We start from the raw sequence: 8080 nt of genomic DNA on the forward strand, positions 1-8080 counted from the left end.
GTTTAAAAATAATTAGCAGCTTAATTTGGTGCTGATCAAAGTTAATAACGGGTGATTTTTTTGAGGTTAGGATTTTCATGCATTAGTATTTGACAGATCACGTGGGATTTCAGACATGGTGTCAAAGAGAAAGATGCTCAGTATGCTTTGACATTTCATCATGAATAGACTTACTAACGAGCAACGCTTGCAAATCATTGAATTTTATTACCAAAATCAGTTGGCAGAAAATCCGCTTTTTTATCGACAAATTTTGTTCAGCGATGAGGCTCATTTCTGGTTGAATGGCTTCGTAAATAAGCAAAATTGCCGCATTTGGAGTGAAGAGCAACCAGAAGCCGTTCAAGAACTGCCCATGCATCCCGAAAAATGCACTGTTTGGTGTGGTTTGTACGCTGGTGGAATCATTGGACCGTATTTTTTCAAAGATGCTGTTGGACGCAACGTTACGGTGAATGGCGATCGCTATCGTTCGATGCTAACAAACTTTTTGTTGCCAAAAATGGAAGAACTGAACTTGGTTGACATGTGGTTTCAACAAGATGGCGCTACATGCCACACAGCTCGCGATTCTATGGCCATTTTGAGGGAAAACTTCGGAGAACAATTCATCTCAAGAAATGGACCGGTAAGTTGGCCACCAAGATCATGCGATTTGACGCCTTTAGACTATTTTTTGTGGGGCTACGTCAAGTCTAAAGTCTACAGAAATAAGCCAGCAACTATTCCAGCTTTGGAAGACAACATTTCCGAAGAAATTCGGGCTATTCCGGCCGAAATGCTCGAAAAAAGTTGCCCAAAATTGGACTTTCCGAATGGACCACCTAAGACGCAGCCGCGGTCAACATTTAAATGAAATTATCTTCAAAAAGTAAATGTCATGGACCAATCTAACGTTTCAAATAAAGAACCGATGAGATTTTGCAAATTTTATGCGTTTTTTTTAAAAAAAAAGTTATCAAGCTCTTAAAAAATCACCCGTTATAATGGATTTTATTGTAGTTATTGTTGTAATTTAACACACAACTTTTTACGGTTAAGAATACAACTGCAAAGCAAGCAATAGATAGCTGCTGAGGTTTTAGCTAGCGGTTTTAAAGTTTTCTAAAATGTTATAAAACCAGAAATAAATCCAAAAAAAAAACGATCTAACCATGTGCGTTGATCCCTTTTTTTAAAGATTTGTTTGTGCTGTACAGCATTTATATTTTATGTTAAGTGTGTTATTTAAAAATTTACACACATATCTATGTATGTATGTGCATTAGTTTAATTGCATTTCCTTTATTTCTCTGTTAGTTCACCGCCCTATGTTGATTGAGTAGCGAATTTGTAGCAATGGGCGCGTCCAACAACCGGTGCTCTTTCGTTTACAGACACTTAACAGTATGCTGCTAATTTTTCGACTGATGGCACTAATGTGTGCATGCATGCTGATAATCTTCTAGCTTATCATAATTCATTTTTATTAAGTAAGAGTTATTATATTTATTATTTTACAATAAAGTATTTTCAAATAACAAGACCGGTCAACAAAAAATGTTTTTTTTGGGGTTCTGTTCTCATGCTTACATTCTCATTCCAAACATTAAAAAAACACTTGAATTTTAATTTTTAGTTCTTAAAGTGTGCTTTTGTCTGCTTTACGTCGATAAGTATAAGAAATACGAAAAATATTCACTTTTAGAATAAAAAATATAAAAAAAAACTGATATCCAGCAAAAACTTTTCTGACCATAATTTAAAGTTAAATTATAAAAAAAATTTTAAATTAGGAATTTTTCTAAAAAAAATGAAAAATTGCACTAGTTTTTATAAAAGCATGCTTTGATCAAAAAAATAATTTTTTCCCTTATTTTTGGCGTAGGAGAAACTAATATTTAACATGTAGAAGTGAGACCCAAAAATCGTGTTTATTGGTGCAATTCAAGTTATTTAGAAATTACCAAAGAAAAGAAAAAAAATATAAAGGTACTTAGAGAAAAAATTAGGTTAATACTTTTTGGAGAATGCATATAAACAAAAGACCGAAATGCTCAGAAGGATCAGAGGAATCAATTGCACATACCCAGCCAGCAAAAAAAATCCAAAAATGGATACGAAAAAGGAAAAAAGTGGATGAAATGCGCATTTTTGTCCGTTTATAGAATACATTTTTGGATATTTACTTTGACTATCCGTTTTCCCACTAAAGTGTGCGGCAGAAACGTGTGTACAGACGTGTACCGAAAATAGTTGTGAAACGGGTAGGAACGTTTATGACTGTTTTTATATATTTTTTTTATTGAATTTTGCGTTCAATACGCTTTCCTCCTGCACTTCACAGATGATTTTTCATGGTTTGCCTGACGGCATCGAACCTGGCACCTTCTGAAAGCTAACAAATACTTGCACGCTCCTCTGCTCGCTCAGCCACTGCCGGCTACGTACATATACAGGCGTTCAGTAAGTATGCTGTCTCAAGTAACTAGTCTAAAAAAGTCACTAATACATATATCATATGACTCTGAGCAGGCCACAAAAAAAATTTGAAAGAAAAGATAACTGCTTTCTGATTTGCTCTAATGCTCTAAAAATGGAGTAAGGGACTATTATTAACTATTTTAACAACAAATTCATTAGGAAATAAACCCACTCGGCCATTGCGATTGTTGGAGCAGCACTAACAAAATGACATACACTCTTTTTCAACTCCATTTGGAACATGCAATCAGTTGAATGTCCTCGATTGTTTTCTGATTGTTTGGTGAACTTTTTGCGACTTCCTCATAATGAATACCCAAATCGTTTCATATTCGCAATCAAATTTGCCTAGGGAATATATTCCGACACTTTGAGTCAATTATGCAGGTACAATATATTACTTAATTTTAATTTTTTATAGCCAATTATTACTTGCTTAAAACTAATTAATTCCACTATTAAAATTAGACGAAATAACTTTAACCCCCCCCATAAAAAATCGACCCACCCTAATGCACATATATATTAACAGTTTCTGTAAAGCTTATCTGTATAGCTTCTCTGTTGGTTTTACCTTGACTGTTAGTTAGCATTTTCTGCATTTACAAATAGCGCCTGCTGATATGCAATGCAAATAGCGCTCTCTCATACAGCTAAAATACATATACACCACGGCAATTGTTTAAAATAAGCAGCGCTGGCTATTTTCTTTTTTCATTAATTTAAACAATAATGGCATTAACAGGTTCTAGTCCATTTGATGGAGACAATTCTTCACATACATATTACCACTATATTTTATATGCAGTAAAAATTCGTATTTTTACCAAACAATAAGTATAATTATACAATCTACAAATACATTCGCGAGCTTGGCTACTTAAAAAAGTTCTTTAAAATGGAATATTACGTGCTCGTTAGATTGATTTTGGTGTTGAAGAGCGGTGAAAGGTGAATGTGCAGAAACAGATAAATGCAAATTGATTCTAAAAAAAAAAACATAAAAACTCTGCGCAAACAAGAAAGTTGAAAGGCACTAAACCATTTTTCTGGCTAGTAGAAAGACGTCGCAAAAGTATTTAAATAAAAAATAATGAAATAACTGGTACATGGCAGTCAAGCTGTTTTTCAAACAATAGAAACGAAACAATTTGCTTTATGTAGCCGCGTTTAGCTGTTAAAAAATGACAATATGCAAGCATTCCAGACTTACCGCGGTGGAGGAATGCTGAGTTTTGTGTTTTTTCATTGTTTTAAGTTTTCGCATTTTTGTTTTGTTTTGTTTTGTTTGGGATTTGGAACAAAAAATAATATCCGATAAGCAATTTTGAAATACATACGCGTAAAAAGATATACAAAGAAAAAAGAAAATACAAAAATTAGATTATAAAGTTTGATTTACAAGGAATTTGACGTGAGTAATATTAAAATTTCGATATGCGAAAAATCATTAATTAAAACACTTAATTTGTTAACACAAAAAAGTCAGTAATATGAAAAAGAGTGTGTATGTATATTCGGTATTACATTTGAGCATACATAAACGGAAAATATGCGCACGCACACAAATAGAGTAAAAGACAAGTAGAAAAACGTCGAAAGAAGTAAATTGAAATTTGAAAAAATCACGTGCCGGTTGCAGTTAATTCAGTTTTAGGAAGTGTACACGTTCAGAAAATGTATACACAGATAACAATTGTTTACTTATTTATGTAAATGAGTATTCTTTTTTTTTAATATGCATTTTCTCGTTAAGAACTCACCTATTTGGATTGGTCTTGGGACGTAGTGGTGCACCTTGCTTCAATTTGGAATTTGGATATTGTGACAAGTAGGTCATCATCGATTGCTCATCGACATTGGGATTAACCAATTCCTCAGGTTTGATAAGTTGACGTACATTTAACCAGTCATCGGCAAGGCCCATAGCTTCGGATGCATTTTGGACAGCATCTTTGGGATCCCACAGTTCCCAGTCGGGACAAAGGCCAGGCGCACAGGCATCCACCAAAGCACCCACCGCCTTACCGGTGGTCCAGTCATTGGTGAAATTGTTGATCGGCATTTCAGGTATTCTCGTGTGGATCCAATTGAGCAGTCTGAAAGTAGAGTGTAGAGTAATAGAAGTAAGTATTAGCCAGATGTGTAAATAAACAAGGATTATTACACTTATATACATATTAAAAAGTGTAAATTATAAATTCTTTATTTTGAAGGATTTTTATTTTTATTTTTATGAGCTGATTTTAACCGCTCTTTCGCCAATCATTCGAAACAATGGCAATTAGGCGTTCTAGTATTCTTAAGCCTACCATAAAAATAAATTTAACAATGTTAAATTGCATGATCGGAAGACATTCGATAGGTGCCTGCTTGAAGACTCAATGATCAACCAAAATTTCCTTCAATAGATTAGTTGTTGGGCCTACTGGTAACGCGACTATTGAAGGAATTTACTTCAATTTCTATTAATACCAAGAGTCTCTGTTTCATTGGACAAGCCGAAGTCATCTTAATTAAAAAAGACAGCTCGACGTAATTCAAATCAAGACAAAAATTCATTCCAAAATAAATAAACTGAATATTATACTGTTTACGCAAAAATGACAATAATTATGGGTAAATGTATGTTTTTCTTCGGAAGTGAAATAAGTACACAGAAATCGTTCGGGAAAATTTTAGTAAGACATTGCTTTAGCCAACTATTTAAGGAAGGATGCCACAATTGTACCCAATTACAATTATATGTATTATTTCTGGTTCCAAACTAAGTATTTGCGCCTTCGGGTGCACTGAGTTGGGAAATTACAACCTGAAAATCTGTCCAGCAATGCAAACTAACAAGGATAATCTCTGCCCTCACATGAAGATCAGAGCCAGATCTGAGTCTCCCTTGCTTTGGTCTCTCGTGGTGACTACGTCTTAATCATACTACAAGAGTTGCATTACGATGCCATGGAGTACGCGGAGGACATGGTAATTAAAGTTACTGGGAAAATTACTTGCAGATTTTACTATGGTTTCTTACTATTGTGACTATGAGGACCTATCCTTGATTCGGTCACGCTTGGAGGCACTATGCTTGAATGCTTCAATGAGGTAAAATACTTAGCAGTGATGCATTCTTGGAATTGCATTCTTGATAAAACACATGCTAAAGCCACACGGGCCATGTGGGCCTGCAGGAGCATTACTTGTAGAACATGGGGTCTAAATTCAAGTTTAATAGAGAGGTGTCATTCTCCATACGCTGGGGTCATGTGCATCAGTTCTAGCTTAGAACTTGTAAGGTCGCAGGAAGCACTGAAAAAGTAACATGGTGCTGGGTATCAGGCTGACTTTGTGCTAATGGAATCATTTCGTGGGCTTAGTTGGCGCTCGTCCAGTACTAGGGAGCTGTGAGGGGACCTTAGACAGGACAGACAATTCGGCAATCCTTGCGATAGAAACGCCATTATTTTATTAAATAGGTAGAACTTTTATCTAGTTACTAACTGTGTATCTATTTGGCTACAATCGTTTAATTAGTACTCGGGAGCGGTAGGGAATAAGCAGAAGAGATATCATATTTTTCTAACACAATCCTTTATGTTTTCACGTACACGGAAGCAGAATGCCAGTCTTGCATTGAAGAGACAGGAAGCGGAGAATTTAGAATACATTGTTTTTGTCCGGCCTGCCCATCCATGTAAATTTATGGGTTTTTTTTGAAGACGAACATATCTTGGGCATTCAGGAATAAGATCTTTTGCTTGAATACAAAAGGTCTTTTCCGGCCACAATGTTCTCGGTTCTGCGACACCCAATTTATTAACTAACTAATCAGTCTCTGTTGAAAGGAATATAGTTACGGTGACCATCCGTTCTGGTTTTTGCAGGACCGTACTGTTTTTCAAAGGTCGGTCCTGCGTAGTTTTTCAAATCTGAAAAACCTGAAAATGTACTGATTTTTCCCAAGTGTCCTGCATTTGTCCCGCATTTTATTCGTTATTTTAAAATTATCGGTCAAGGGATGGATTTTTTCAAAAAAGTGATTTTTGGTACTTTTCGTAGCTTTTCTTCAATATCTCATGAAAAAATCTCCCAATCAACGTAAGCGACTTACAGCTCGAAAATATATAACTTGTGGCGACTTCAATGAAAATTATCATTACCATTTGCATTTTGTCGTCAAAGTCGAAAAAAGTTAGATTTTCAATCAAATACGCAGTTTCATTTGAATATATTTTTTTCATTATTTTAAAAATTCGATAAAGAAGATATATCACTACAATAAATTTTGAGCCAAAGATAATGAAAAACGGATTAGAAATGTAGATGGTACGGAGCGCAATCTGCACAAATTATATATTTTTGAAAAGGGCACTTTGTAACTCGTCGTCTACGTCGATTCATGACGTCGATTTTGGACAAATAACTGCGAAAAGTACCAAAAAAACAAAAAAAAATTGTATTGTTTTCGTTTTGAACGACTCAAAATTTGCCTATAAAATAATATTTTAAAGATTTTCACTTTTCGTGTAAGCTATTGTAGTTATAATATGTTTTACTATACTATTGTAAATGTAAATGCATTCATGTAAAAAAAGATTAATATCGATGAAAAAACGTGATTAATTTTTAAAGTTTAAAATGTATTAATAAATTAGAATCATAAATACTCTTTTGATATTTTTATACTACGTTAATATATGTAGGCATATTTTTGAAAAATTGTCCTTCAATTTGAATCCATATTTATGGTCACCGTAAATATAGTTGAGCTTATAAGTGCATCAGAAAGCTGTGGAACTGTCACATTATGGGAACTAAGTCAAATATATATGGGTCGATATTTATCGGGAATTGTTGGGTATATCTGAAACCGCATGGGCAAAACTTGTAGGTACTGCTCGTTTAGCCTAAATACCTGCGGATTAGCTAAAGTTAAGTTAGAAATCCCACACCTTCTATGTAAAACTATTCACAAACTATAAAGCTAACAAAAGTTGCTGTCTGGATGTCTTGGTCTGCGGAAGTTAATAGTTCTATGGAGTAACTGCATTATCAATCCCTCATTAGGCGTTTCAGAATAATTTAGAAGTTGAGTACTTCTGGGACTGTACCTTACTCCCTTTCAAAAAGGATGTCACTGACAAAACACAATTGTTCTAGTGGACAGCAAAGGCTATAGAAAAACTATAATTTTCAATTTGCTGGTGTAAAAGCGTTTAAGGGTATGTTGTGGAGCAGACTTCTGGTATGAAAAGTTGGAATATCTAAATGGATTTGGCTACTAGTCGAATGTGAAGCAAAGCATTAAAATTAATATATATATGTCAGGATTTCATCAAAAAAGTGATAGAACCCCTAAGAGTGTTTACTTAAACTTGATGAGAATGGAGTAACGGTGCTTGCCGAGCAGGCGCGCATGGTTCGTTCAAACTTATTTGTTGTTTTGTTTTGTTTTATTGCATTACTCTGCGTTTATTTGGTTTCTTTCCGAGAGTTAAGAAATCAAATAAATAAAAAATAATTCAATAAAAAACGAATTAAAAACCTTATAAGTGTAGATACAATGCATTAAAAAGTTTGCTTTACAAAAACAAAACTCACCTTTGCTTCGGTGTCGGACCAG

The sequence above is a fragment of the Rhagoletis pomonella genome, unplaced genomic scaffold (assembly GCF_013731165.1).
Source record: "Rhagoletis pomonella isolate Grant_MI unplaced genomic scaffold, Rhpom_1.0 Rhpom_scaffold_00004, whole genome shotgun sequence".
Lineage (NCBI taxonomy): Eukaryota > Metazoa > Arthropoda > Insecta > Diptera > Tephritidae > Rhagoletis > Rhagoletis pomonella.